Raw genomic sequence first — 13,753 nt, 5'->3', positions numbered from 1 at the left:
ATACAGTAAAAAGTCATGACTATAAATCTTAAAAGAGCAATTCTAATGGGTTTCTAGACTGAATATATTATAATGCCTTTCTAGGAAATCATTAGTACATATCACTAAAAAAATTTCATATCTTAGGTTAACAGTTATAAGGGGGGAGACATATGGTACAATAAAAGAAAATGTCATGAGTGTTTTTTTTTGAGAGTTTTAAATTTATATCAGAAAAGAATATCTTATTGCCTCTCCAATTTTATCTCCTGCCATCAGACTTGGCCCAGGGAGGCCTCATCCAGACCCTCCAGCAGCCCAGGATCCTTGGTATCTTGTGGTCCACATGTTTGTCACCTGGGATACACTTTTCAGAATATCTCCTACATATCCTTGAGACATTAAGTCTCTTCTGGGATAACATAAATTAGGTCCCCTTTGTAAAATCTATCACTTGGAATGATGCTAAATAATTTAAAAAAAAAAAAGTCCTGTGTTTGTGGTGAACATGAGGTTGTAATATTCTGCTGAATACAATCCTCACTGGTATATTTTTATAGTTGTATATTGGGTATATTTTTGCTGAATATCTTTCAGGTTAAGAAATATTATGTTGCTTTAATTTCCTTAAATCAAACCACTTGTATATTAACACCTCTTCCTTATGTGGTGAGAAATATTTATTCTATTCAGCCAAGTTACTCAATAGGTAGCTGTTTCCTCCTCACTGGCAGTTTTACATTTGACCCTTGGGGACTTTCACTGGCTGGTAAGTTAGACAATGCTCTCCCCTACACACAGACTCCCTCCCTGACATGATCTATTCAGCACATCAATCTTAGGTCTCTGCTCTTTTTGAAAGCATCCAAACTAGTTGGCTAATGTCCTATCACTACTATCATTCACATAGACAGAATTGAGTTTGTCAGGCTCCAGGCCAAAAGCCTATGTCTAATTTAAGTCCAACTATAGGCAATTGCAAAGGATTTACTTGAGGAAATTCACAGGGGAAAGCTGCTCAGCCCACCCAGACTCAGTGCCCAGCCAATGAATTGCAGTCTCAGAACCCAGGGACCCTAGTCATGCATGTCTTTATGCTTACCTCATTTCCTGGCCCAGGCCCTCCTCTTGGAGGCTTCCTCATCAGTGTCTCACTGCAGAGGAGGCTCTCAGGCACCTCTGCCCTGATAACCTTATCAGGGACCCTTGAAAATATTTTTCTCTGTGGTATCCTAGCCCTTACCATTTGGCTCCCCACAGACCTCAGATCCAACATGACAGGAGCATTTCGTTTGGGGGCTTCCTGGAAAGTAAGACAAATATTTTCATTGATCCACCTGACCACTGTCTTGGGCAATATCCTGGGGGAAAGTGAACCACCATGGGTGCTGGCACTTTCTCCTGTTTAACCTCTAACTGTGTCATCTCAACAAGTGATAGAAGGCTTGACTGTTACATTCATCTGGCCTTTTGTCTTGATCAACTACTTCAACATCTGACAGCTTATCTCTCTTTAGCTCAGCAAGAGACCTGGCAAGACCCAGAGATGGTGCACAGCAACAAATGCAGCATGTAGTAATAGAGCCAGAGCTTAGGAAAATACTCTATGAAAATCATCATTTGGGGCCATGCAGCTGTCTTTCAGTTACACTCTTTTTTCGTTTACACATTTTGGAATACTCTAATTCTAAAATTTGAATATTCAAATTAGTTTCTCACCATTGTCCGTTTAAGTCTAGAATAGCCACAATTCCCAGGACACAATGCTTCTCTGACTTTGAGGAGGAGGGTTACCTTGGTCTCTCACTCTTTGTTGTGTGGGATACAGTTGTAAGAATAAAACAGGAATTAACATGTATTAAACAATCCTGTCAAATCTGTGACAGGAAAATCTTCTTTCTGTGTTATCTTTTCAAGGCTTAATTTCTCCTGTATCTTAAGTCAATTGCTCTCTTTCTGGGTCACACCTGCTACATTGCTTCTGTTTCCTGTGTGTTAAATATTTATGCTAGTGGGTTTTTGACAGCATTCTCTCTTATGATCTTCCCCTCCCCTCTACTCCTCTTCTCTTTCCTTATTTTTTGGGGTTTGTGTTTTACAATTGTACTTTTTTGTTTGTTTGTTTGTTTGTTTATGCATGTATGCTTTCTGATGGAAAGGATAGTTCACCAACTTCTGGCCACTCTGCACTGTTACATAGTGTGAGAACTTAATGACAATACAATGGGGAAATGGAGAATGTGCACACAATCAGAAAATTGAATCTTGTATCACTCTTGTTGTCATGCTTTATTCCTCTTGACAGTATATTTTTTTATTCTGGAATTTGCCATGCATCAGTGTTTCATGCAGATAGATTGGGTGGGAGCGGTGCAGGGAAAAAGACACCATTTGTACCCTTGACTCATACAACATGGTTCCTTGACTCTGTTGAGAAATTCCAGATCCTTTTTTAAAATATAAAAATTTTTCCCTAAGGGAAAAACTAGATTTTGAAAGGAATAAATTCAGAAGAATATATGTCCTATGGAAAAACATGATTGGCAGCTTCAGGTTTAAAACAAGAAAGAAAAGAAAATAGTAGAACAAAATGTATGGTTATCCATATTTTTTTCTAAAACTGAGTTTCATACTTGTTTCTATTTATTTACAATCCCCAAGTTTGAAATGGAGAATATAACTAGTCTCTTAAAATATTAATTCTCAAACAGTATTTTAATATTTTAAAGAAGAAAATATTTTGAGTTTATTCCTTTAATAATCTTACAACAATTAATTTTTGAATGTCCTAAAAATAGCTTTAAATGCATCTGAAACTATATACATCAGGTATGTTATTAGGATCTGATAGACAGCATAATATCAATAGATGAGAAAGATCATCTGCAACCCTTCTTGTCTTCCTTTATGAGTATGGAAATGAGATACTGTCAAATATCTCTTTTCAATTATCTATTTTCAAATATCCATTGTCAATTGCTCAAAGTTTTGACATTGTCTGGGGTTTTTATGACTTGTAATAAATCACAATTGTAACAGATCCAAATTTTTTTAAAAAGCAACTTCCTTATAAAAAAGTGTTCCCAAATTTGTATTATAACCATATAAACTGACTTTTTTATTTTCTTTTATGTAGGGCAGCTCTCAGAGGGTATTATGCCCCTTTGGAGAATTACTGAGGAACAACACTGATAGAAAGTGAATACTGTTTGGAAGAAATCTGTGAGAATCAGATTTGTAAGAGGACAATAAAACATGTTTTACTACTGCATTATTCAGTAACCGTTTGGTTAAAAGTGACATTGATTCAAACTAGTTTAAGCCATAAAAAATTACTTATCAGTCCATACATTGAGAAGGATAGATACTGTGATAAGGGAAATAAGAATTATCATGGTTCTCTTAGGGAACTGAAAAAAAATTAATGAGAGATAGAAAGTGTGATATAAGCAAGGTTTTTATTAGTAAAGTAAAAAGGTACTAAAAGAGAGTACACTTCTGAGAATCGGGAGCAGGCCAACCAAGGGGAAAAATGCTTATTTCAGGTGAGAATGGATTCCAGGCTTCAAATATGTAACTAGCAACCTGTATCATTTTCTGCATCTCATTTCTGACTTCTTTCTGAGACACCCTCTCTTCATCATTATGAATGCTGCTCAGAGTTCCAGTTTAACAAGGAACTTATTTTTCAGGACCTCACATGCAGAGATATCCTCCTTTCCAAATTCCACGTTGAAAACTCCACATATGTCTACTTCTACCACCCAGAGAAAAGAATCAGTCAAGATAAATCAAATTAATCAAGCAATCAGGCAAGCAAGCAATCCCAATTCTGTCTTGCTTAGCTTAAACCACATAATCATCCTTAAACCAATTGCAATCTGTGGAAGATACATTCGAACTGAAATGTTGGTCTCTGTGTTTTGCAGTGACTGCTTCTTGACAAATTATCAAAACTTTTGTTGTGAAAATTCATTTTGCTGGTTGGTTCTGTGGGTCAGTGTTTCAGACAGGGAATGGAGGGGAAGCCTTGTCTGCTTCACTTGACATCTGCCAGGGCATCTCAGAGGCAGGGTTCTGAAGTAATCTGAAGTCTCTCTCACTCGTGTGTCTGCAGGTTGAAGTTAGAGGGAGTTGGACAGCTTAGGGACAGAATAGACAGGAATCCTATGGCATCTCTTCCTTACTCCATGTGGTCTCATCACCTGACCTCAGTATGAAGCTTAGGGTAATCAGGCTTTTAATGTGTCAGCTCAAAAGTTCCAGAACAAGAGATCCAGGTGGAAGGAAGTTGTGTTTCCTTTTTCTTAGAGTTACAAGTTATACAATGTAACTTCTGACACATTATATTCATTAGAAATGAGTCAATAAACCAGTCCATATTCCAAAGACTCATATATCTTGTGAGAATTTGAGAACATGTTTGAAACAACCTCAATGTGCCTAATTTTGGGAATGGTAAATGACACATTTTGGTAGAAATTTCCACAAAGTAGAAGAATAGATAACCAAAAAAAGGGGGTGTATGTGTTTGTTACAACCATGTAAGAAATAAATACATAATAATCACAATCAGTTTTAGTTTTAATGGTCCAATATGCTATAGATATTATCTTATTAATTATAATTTGCTATTACAGTTGTAATAAAGTTAACAATTATTTATATCATCTCTGAATTATCATTAAGCCTTGTTCATTGTTAGACATTTTAATCAATCTTTCTATTTAAGAGTATTAATTTTCCTTTTTCTATCAATTGGTTAAAATAGATCTTTATTTATTTATTTATTTTTTTTTAGGCAAAGTAAACAGGTTTAAATTCTTCTTGAGTCCTGTTTAATTTAAGTGGATTTTATCTTGAAAAGGAATATCTGATCATGAGCTTTTATTTTCAATATTAAACTATGGATGATGTTGTGAGTTTATTTTTTCTTCTATCATTTTGTGTTTCAAAAGAAAATGTGAGGAATATGAGTTTGTTTATTTGCTATTTTTAGTATGAAGCTAACCTTTATCTTTGACTTTTCTGTTATATATTTTATGGGATGAATTTCCTTCCTCTCTCCTCTGTGTTTACATGTAGGTGTCTTAAGAATTATTTTACATGTAACATAGGGAGCATTTCATTGCACATGCAATGATTTTTAAACATTTTTACTTGTCTAGAAATCATATCCACACTACAATTTTGGCTACCACTTCTTCCCTTTTTGTTCTGTTCTATCAGTAATCACCAGTAATCTGCATTTTAGAATCACCAGTTTACAGCTTCTATAGATACTTGCATATTTTTTCTGTTAATTTTCATCTTGTCCTGTGAATTCAGGGAAACCTTTTCAAATTGTTCCCCATGTCACTTAATCAATAACATTCTTCTGAGAATTCAAAACAATTTCCCAAACATTTTCCAAATTATGGAACAGATCATTTTCAGAATTAATACCCTCCTTTAAGTGTTTTGTATTTTGTTCAATATATTTGATTCTGCACTATACTTTCATGGCTCACAAGTTGTTAGTAACTATGTTTTTCTTTTAATATCATTTGAATTGTAATCCCTCCAACATTGTTTATCAAGAGGTGGGTTATGTTAACTTGATCTCTATCCTTCTGACAGTGCCACACCATCTTGAATAATGTAATTTATAGAAAGTTTTGAAATTGGGAAATGTGAGTCTTCTACCTTTGTTTTTCTTTTCCATTTTTGTGGTATCTTGGACCCTTGAATTTCCATATAAATTTTACAGTCAGCTTATCAATTTCTGTGAAAAAGTTAGGTAGAATTTCAATAGGGAATTCACTGAATCTAAATCAGTCTGGGAACTACTGATCCCCCCTAAAATATTGTTTGCCAATGTATGAATACAAGATTCCTTTCCACTTATGTAAGTTTACCTTAATTTCTTTAAAAAAGGTTTTACAGTTTTCAGTGTACAAGTCTTATAGTTCTTTTGATAAATAGATTTTAAACATTTTATTCTTTTATATGCAAGATCATAAATGTATGAAATTTGTCCACTGCTATTGTATAGAATAACAACTAATATTTTATACTGATTTGATATCCAACAATCTTGCTAAACTCATTTGTTACTTCTAATTGTGTTTGAGTGTGTGTGAAATTCTTTGTAATTTCTGTATCCACTCACATGTCATCTGTAAGTATATGGAAACATTTTTATATTTAGGAAGGCATAACTCTCATGTTTTCCTTTAGTTCATTAAACATGATTTAATTTGATTCTTGGGAGATATTTGTAGAAGTTGATATAAAGTCTTTGTAAAGTGTATCCCACATCTAAGTTTTCTCAGGGACAGTTTCTTTACTCTTTTTCCCTATTTTGTAGCATAGTTTCGTGATTCTTTGCATGTCTCATAAATTTGATTTTTTTTTTTTTTGAAAACTGAACATTTAAAGTAATATAATGTGGCAATTGTGGAAATAAGATTTTTGTTCTTACTGCTTTTTTTTTTGTTACATTTCCTGAACAAATCTGTAAAGTCTGTGTTCTATATCACTTGTCACCAGAACTACCTTTTTTATTAGCTTAGCGGTCACCTAATAAGTGCACATATTTTACTTAAATGCGATGTTCCAATAAGTCTCCTGGATATTGTTGAGGGGTTTTATGTGCATGTTAGACACATCTTTAATGCTCCTTCAGTTTACACTATGATTCATCTCTCACTTTGAAGTTTCAATATCAGCCAGAAGTGAGATATTAAGACCTTCTTAGTTCCTCCTGGGCTTAAAAACTGCCCTATACATGACCTTCCACATTCTCAGGAATATATCAGAGCTATTTAAAACCCCCTATGGATGTCCTATTTTCCAATTTTTCCTTTTAAGTCTTTTGGTCATCTTCCCATTTGCTCCAGGTGTTGTTATTGGCTCAAGCAGTTGTGGTACTAAACAATTATGGCTGATGGTTTTTAACACGTGTCCTGGGGTAAAAATTTCCACTCTACATGCTGACTCGTATCAAATAAAAAGCAGCTGTTGAATTTGGGTTTACAGGGGGCTGCCATGCCAAATAATAATAAAAGATATCTGTAGGAATAAGGCTCTATGGGGTAGTCCAAATCTATTCTACCCTATTGGGACATCAACTTCAGGAAGTGCTTTATATTTGTTTATATTTAAATAGATACATAAAAGTACTTAAAGAATATTATCCTATTAATGCAATGAACAGAGGGTAGCTATTTTAAGATTGTAAATGATATATAACTTTCTGTAAAAGTTAAATGTACTAGAAAAATTTATATGGGTTTTTTTGGTATTAGTTTCAGGTATGCAGCATAGTGATTCAGTATTTTTGCAGATTTTATTCCAGTATGTGTTATTACAAGATATTAGGTATAATTCTCCATGTTATACAGTAAATCCTTATTGCTCATCTATTTTATATATTGTAATTTGCATTTGCTCATTCCATATTTTCTTAAGATTGACAATAAGACCAGGTCACCCACTATCACTACCCAAACCATCATAACTTCAGTGAAGTTTAAATTATAATTCCAGACAAATTATTTTTAGTAAATACTCAACATACATACACAAGAGCATCTATTTAATAATAGTTCAATCATTTCAAAAAAAAAAAAAAAAAAAGAACCTGGAAGACTTTTCCTACCTGAGAAGATGTCATATTTTAAAGAAACAAAACAATGTAGTATAAACATCACAGTAAACAAATCAGCTTCTTGGAATAAATTGGAAATTTTTAAAATAGAAATAAAACACATATGAATGAATCTATTCTGTGGTAAAAGTATCACAAAAATTGGACAAAGTGCAGCTTGTTTAAGGGAAGGTATTGGAAAAACTGAATCATGGAGAAGATTATAACTTTGGATCTCTACATATCAATATACACAAAGAACTATATGGGAATAGTAAAATTGTAAAGGTAATAGAATAAAACCAAGGAAACTATATTCACCATTGTGTTCAGTAAGGGATTTTAATAAAGCATTTGAAAGCACATATACAAGGCCAAAAATTAAAAATTCTGGTTCAGTATTGGCAAATTTAATATTGTTGTTCAATCAAAGGCACAACTGAAAAATAAGCTGAGATAACAGAGAAATGAAGGTATTTGCAAAATTAGTATCTGAAAAATATTTCACATCTACACTATACAAGTTTATATCAACATAATAAAAAAAAGTAGAGACCAAATGCGAAGAGGACAAAGCTCACTAATAAGCAAAGGAAAGAGGGGCCTCTATACATGATATGTCCTTTAGTGTATATTTTCAAGACGTTTATTACAGCATTCTATGTGGAAGCAAACAATTGGAACCATCCTTGTTACTGATTACTAAAAATAACAATGTAAATGTAGGATATGTGTAATACATACGATGCCATAATAGGTAGCAAAACAAATATGTATAAACTAGAGGCCCTCAGAGCATTTTGATGGATCTTAAAACATGAAGTTGAGCACAAACAAGAAGAAAAATAAAATGTCATTGTATTATCATTTCTCAATCACATTTATGCATGTAAACAATGAAGATATGCAAGAAAAATACATTATACTTAAAAGGATACATATATATTCAACATATGTGTGTAGACACATATATTCAATTATTCATGCCCAAAGCATTAGAATATCTCTGTTTGGGGAACTGGGGATATTGAAAGCATGTAGAAAGTAGAATGGGGAAATATGTACTTAATTCTTGTACTACAAGTCTGCAATAGTGAGAGGAAAAACAAAAATAGAGCTATTCTAACCTAATGGGTGAAACTTAAATCTTAACCTGTGATACACTGGTTTTATACTTTACCTCCTACAATCTCTTTTCACAATCAACCTATTATTTATATAATAAATAAATGTTAAGTTCCTGGATGCTGATGCCCAATATCTTGGATGTGTTTTCCTATAATATCAAGATAATACAGAAACCTAATTCATGGTGTTGTTTTATAGATTACATGATTTAATATGTGAAAATATTTAGAACAATGTTTGAGACATATTAGATGCTCAGCAAAATTGCCTTCTTGAAATATTTGATTGTTTATATATATATAAAAAAATTTTAAAATGAATAAAAATTTATGTATGCTATAATATGTACAATTTTTAGAATAAATGATATTGCAATGTTATTTCTTCATTATTAAGTGATTAGAAATCTGAATTCAGCATTGTTTCACTTACTTCTAAGGCTTATTGGTAGTCTCAATTTTGAACTTGGTCTTTGAAAAATTTAAGAGTTTTATAGTTAAATATAACTATATACATATTATATTTAATATATTAAATATTTGTAAATAAATGTATATATACTCATTTAAATAAAAAGGTAACTGTTTAGATCACAGAGCAGAAAACTTAAAAAGAGCCCTGGATTCTTTTGAATGTTAATTTCCACATTCACACATCCTCAGAAATTTTGCTTTATTTCTGTGTATTCTGTGATGTTTTGGGCATTTTTTTTCCTCTGTGAGTCACTTTCACCATTAGGACAGCTCATCTGATGAGTAAAATATATATAGGAGTTCCTAAAATCCCTATGCTACTCCCACCAGTCCAATATTCTGTTGTTCTCAAGGAGTTAGACAAAGCTTCTTTCCTTACTGCCTTAGCTAAGTGTTCAGAATGTCACATGACATGGATTAGGTCTTGTGGTCATCTCAGAACTGAATTCTGTGGCTAGGAGAATAGGAGTCCTTCACGGAGCTTAAGATAAATCATTCCCATCAAACTCAAGGAGAGAGTGGAATGGGAATGCCATTTCACAAAAGAAAAACTGAGTGCTCTAGTTAGAATTCTAGGGAGTGAGTCTTAAGTAAAGAACCAACAAATAGAACCTTTAAAATGAATACACAGTAGTTCCATGCATTCCCTCTAGAGTCTTTTTTTTTCTTTTTTTTTCTTATTATAAAGGATTATTCAAGATGTATGTCTCCATTTAATCTGTTTTCCTCATGTTTTTAAAGACTTTCCCAATATATCTAAGTTCTTGGCTTCTCCTTATGACAACACTTCAGATATTAACAAATCCATTGGTTTCATTTGTTCATATTGTTTGTGGAGTATTTAGAGGCTCTGCTGTAAAAGGCAAAAAAAGAAGAAGCAGCACATATATTTTCCTGAAAAAAAAATTGTCCTACAAAGATATTCAATGTTGTATTTCTTTGTTATTCTTTAGCTTTAGATGAACAAAACCAAGTGCGTATAGTTCGATGAAGTCTAACTGAAATTATCATGGTCAAGCTAAAGGATATAGGTTGGTTGCATCATCTAACTACACATTCAGTTTTCCCTACAGTGCAAGCATAAAATCACAGATGCTGACAGTCTGAAAAGGCCCATCAACATGATGCTGGAAATGTGCCTAGTGAGGGAGCCAGGAAAATTTCAGAGGATGTACTATGCTTTTCTTTAGAGGCATGATATATATTTGAGAATGCTTTCAGAGAATGTGTATAAAGAAAGAAATGAGTGTAGGGCTTTTCTCTCTCACCTATAGGTGTCAGATTGCAGAAAAAACACAAGCAAATAACCTCACATTTGGGGGATTGAAAGATTGTTTAGATAAAATAAAACATAACAACATAAATAACCATAATAAATTTATCTCTGACCACTGAATGGCAAGGATTATATTTTATCCAAGGAAACTTGGATTTTTTTTCATGATTAGTCTAAGCTGCAAGTGAATATTTTACTTGATGCTGCAACGTGTAACATGAAAATCACTAACTCAGCTTGTTTTGCTCCTTTCACTAAGTATTTAATAAATAAAGAAGGTACAAAAATTAGAGGAGCATATCTCAGTACTGCAAATTTTGCTATTTGAAAATAAAAGTTAGAATATATTAAGGTACAGATTTTAAGCCTTAGGCCATAGTTTATAAAATTCAAGTGTTAGATACAAACCTTCTACATCCCAGAAACAACATTGTAAGGCAATAAAGTTGATCAGGAAATTTTCTAGAGAATCAAGCACAACAGGTCGGTGCATATTGTTAGATTTCAAATAACAGAAGACTCCAAAACAATTTGCATTTAACTGTATGTATATTATTTGTACACAAGACATTTAGAGACAGGACATCATGAAACTGTATTTGTTGACATGCAGTGACATCAACAAAGACCCAGTTCTTCTCATCTTTCTTCTCTGCCATTCTCAGAGTGTTTGATTTGTCCAGCCCTCAGATGAGGCTAATGGCTGATGAACAGGAAGGAAGTTGCTGCATACTGATGTAACCAAGGTGGGTAAATACATCCTGCAGTAAGAATTTCTTTTTCTGAAGACAAAGTCAATGAATTTATCTAGAACAAAGTCCACAAGCTGGGATTAATAGCCCAGTGGCCTGCATTATCAAAAACTCATGAAAATTATCCCATAGTGCATTTCACAGCCAAATAAGCATATGAAAGACTGGGCTAGACTAAGAATTTCAATGAGATTTGTGTCCTGAATGGATGAATTTTTTTTTCCCCAGCAGGGATTCCTACAGAATTGAGAATTTTCTTAACAAATCTGAATAAGAATAATAAGCTTTCTCATCTAGTGTGATACTGGAGGCCATGAATGTGGTCATTCTTTGATCCCTATGTGTTCAATTCTGCTTTACAGATTTTTTGGTTGGCAAATTTTTGAAGCTGGCTTTACTTGTTTTTGTCTGGGAGTAATTTTTCAAATGTCAAATCTGTGAGTAAATTTTAATCTATTTTGCTGATAGAAAATTTTACTTATTTTATATGTCTTGATGATTTCATTAGAAAAGTTGGAGACTAATCTTGTGGGGGGAAAACACATGTGATCTCAATATGTTTTAATCTTTACATGATACCATGTGAGCGTTTCTATTTTATGCATATGGACATTAATACATTAAAAATATTTTGCATCATTATGAACATTTTGATCAGCTGTTTTATCTTAAATTACTTTATAGAAAAAAATGAACTGTCATTGATGGCAGTACTATAGGATAGGTAATTATTGCTATTCATATAATTCATTAACAGGAAAAGATAACAAATTAGTTTAATGAGTCTCCCAGACATAAATTTGTTTCAATCTACAAACTCATTTATGGTTTTGTGATATATCCAAATTAAATTGTCACTCTCTGATATTCTCAGAATTGTTCTTTCTTGTAAAGTAATAATCATAGCACATAGATCAAAACAATTTCTTTACTCAAGTGTTATAGCACTTCCAGGAAATTATTAACACTTCTGGCAAACCTTCTACTTATGATTTTAAAAAACAATATCATTTTCCATTCAATATGGTAAACTCAGACATCACTATATGATTATGTGCAGTAGAACCATGAACAGCCACTTATATAAAGAATCTTATTTAAAATATTTCTAAATTATTTTATCCAAACAATTGCAGCTATCACTACATAAATGTACAAATGTTTAAAATAGTAAACTCTAGAGTAAACTGCGTGGATTGGAATTCTGGCTCAGGCATGTTCTAGATATAATCAAGTAACTTAAAGCCTTTGTGCTTTAGTTTCCTTATCTGTAAAACTAAGGATTAAAATAGTACTTTCCAAATGAGTGATTGTGGCAATTGATACTACAATATAAGTAAAATGCTCATTGAAGGCATATTATTTTAATTATTAAATATATTTTCTTATCTTGAATATATGAATATATGTGAAACATAGGATATATATTTGGTCTCTGCCACCAATTTCTGACACAGAGCTTCTAAATCTCTTGTAACTTCCTGGATGATGAGAATATCTTTTGTTCTAATGAGTAAATTCTTGGTGGGCTTTTGGATAGCTTCAGCATCAGAGCTGGTCACCAGGCCAAGCCATTATCAGAAGTTTGGAACTTTCAGCCTCATCCCCTGTTCTCCAGGGAGGAGAGATAGGCCAAAAATTGAGTTAATAATCAGTGATTTCTACCTGTACCTCAGCACCTCCCTGTGTCTCAGGGCTGACAGCTTTTCCTTTTCTATGTGAAAAGAAGTGTTTCCTATGTTCTGTGCATTCTCTGAAAGGCAGAGAAGGGCTTCTTGTTTCCTTTTTTCTGGACCACTACTTATCATCTGCTTCTAAGCAAAGATAACTCATGCTATTTAAACTTGAAAAGATTCAGTTCTACTATCTTTAAGATGTTAATAAGAAAGAAAAAAAAGAAAAAAGACAAAGATGGAGAGGACAAAAGAGAAATAAGCAAAGAGAAGAAAAGGAAGGAAAGGAAAGGAAAGGAAGGAAGGAAGAATGATATATGGAAAATGATAGGCAACAAAAATAACATTTAACATTGTTTTGTTAGCTAAACTATAGAATATAGGATGCAACAGAAACATCAGAATTCTTTGATATGACCCTTTAACATCAGATGAGAAAACTGAAGAACTGCTGTGCTTGGTATCCTTGAGTTCATTCATCAGTGTTTATTTAGTGCTAATGAAAGTCAGGCTTTGGTCTAGATGCTAGAACACCGCAGTAAATAAAAGAAAGTCTGGGGATTTTCTTAGCAGAATTAAGATTCTTGTTCTGATTTCCCAATTCCTAATTACTCTGCCTACCTCATTTCACCCATGCCCTAATGAAAGTGACCTCACTGATGCCATGAGCCTGGTGTGTATTTTTGGAAGAAGTGGCTACATTTAGCATTTTAACATGCTAAGAATCTCTGGTCCTAAAAGTAATTATTTAAAACACCAAATTATTAATTAGAAAATTATTTCCATAACATGTATTCTACTGAATGTGTGCTGGCCTCACTAAAAAAAGAATAAATGACTTG

This window comes from Camelus bactrianus, chromosome 8, assembly GCF_048773025.1.
Source record: "Camelus bactrianus isolate YW-2024 breed Bactrian camel chromosome 8, ASM4877302v1, whole genome shotgun sequence".
Taxonomy (NCBI): domain Eukaryota; kingdom Metazoa; phylum Chordata; class Mammalia; order Artiodactyla; family Camelidae; genus Camelus; species Camelus bactrianus.
This window is presented reverse-complemented; position numbering follows the sequence as displayed.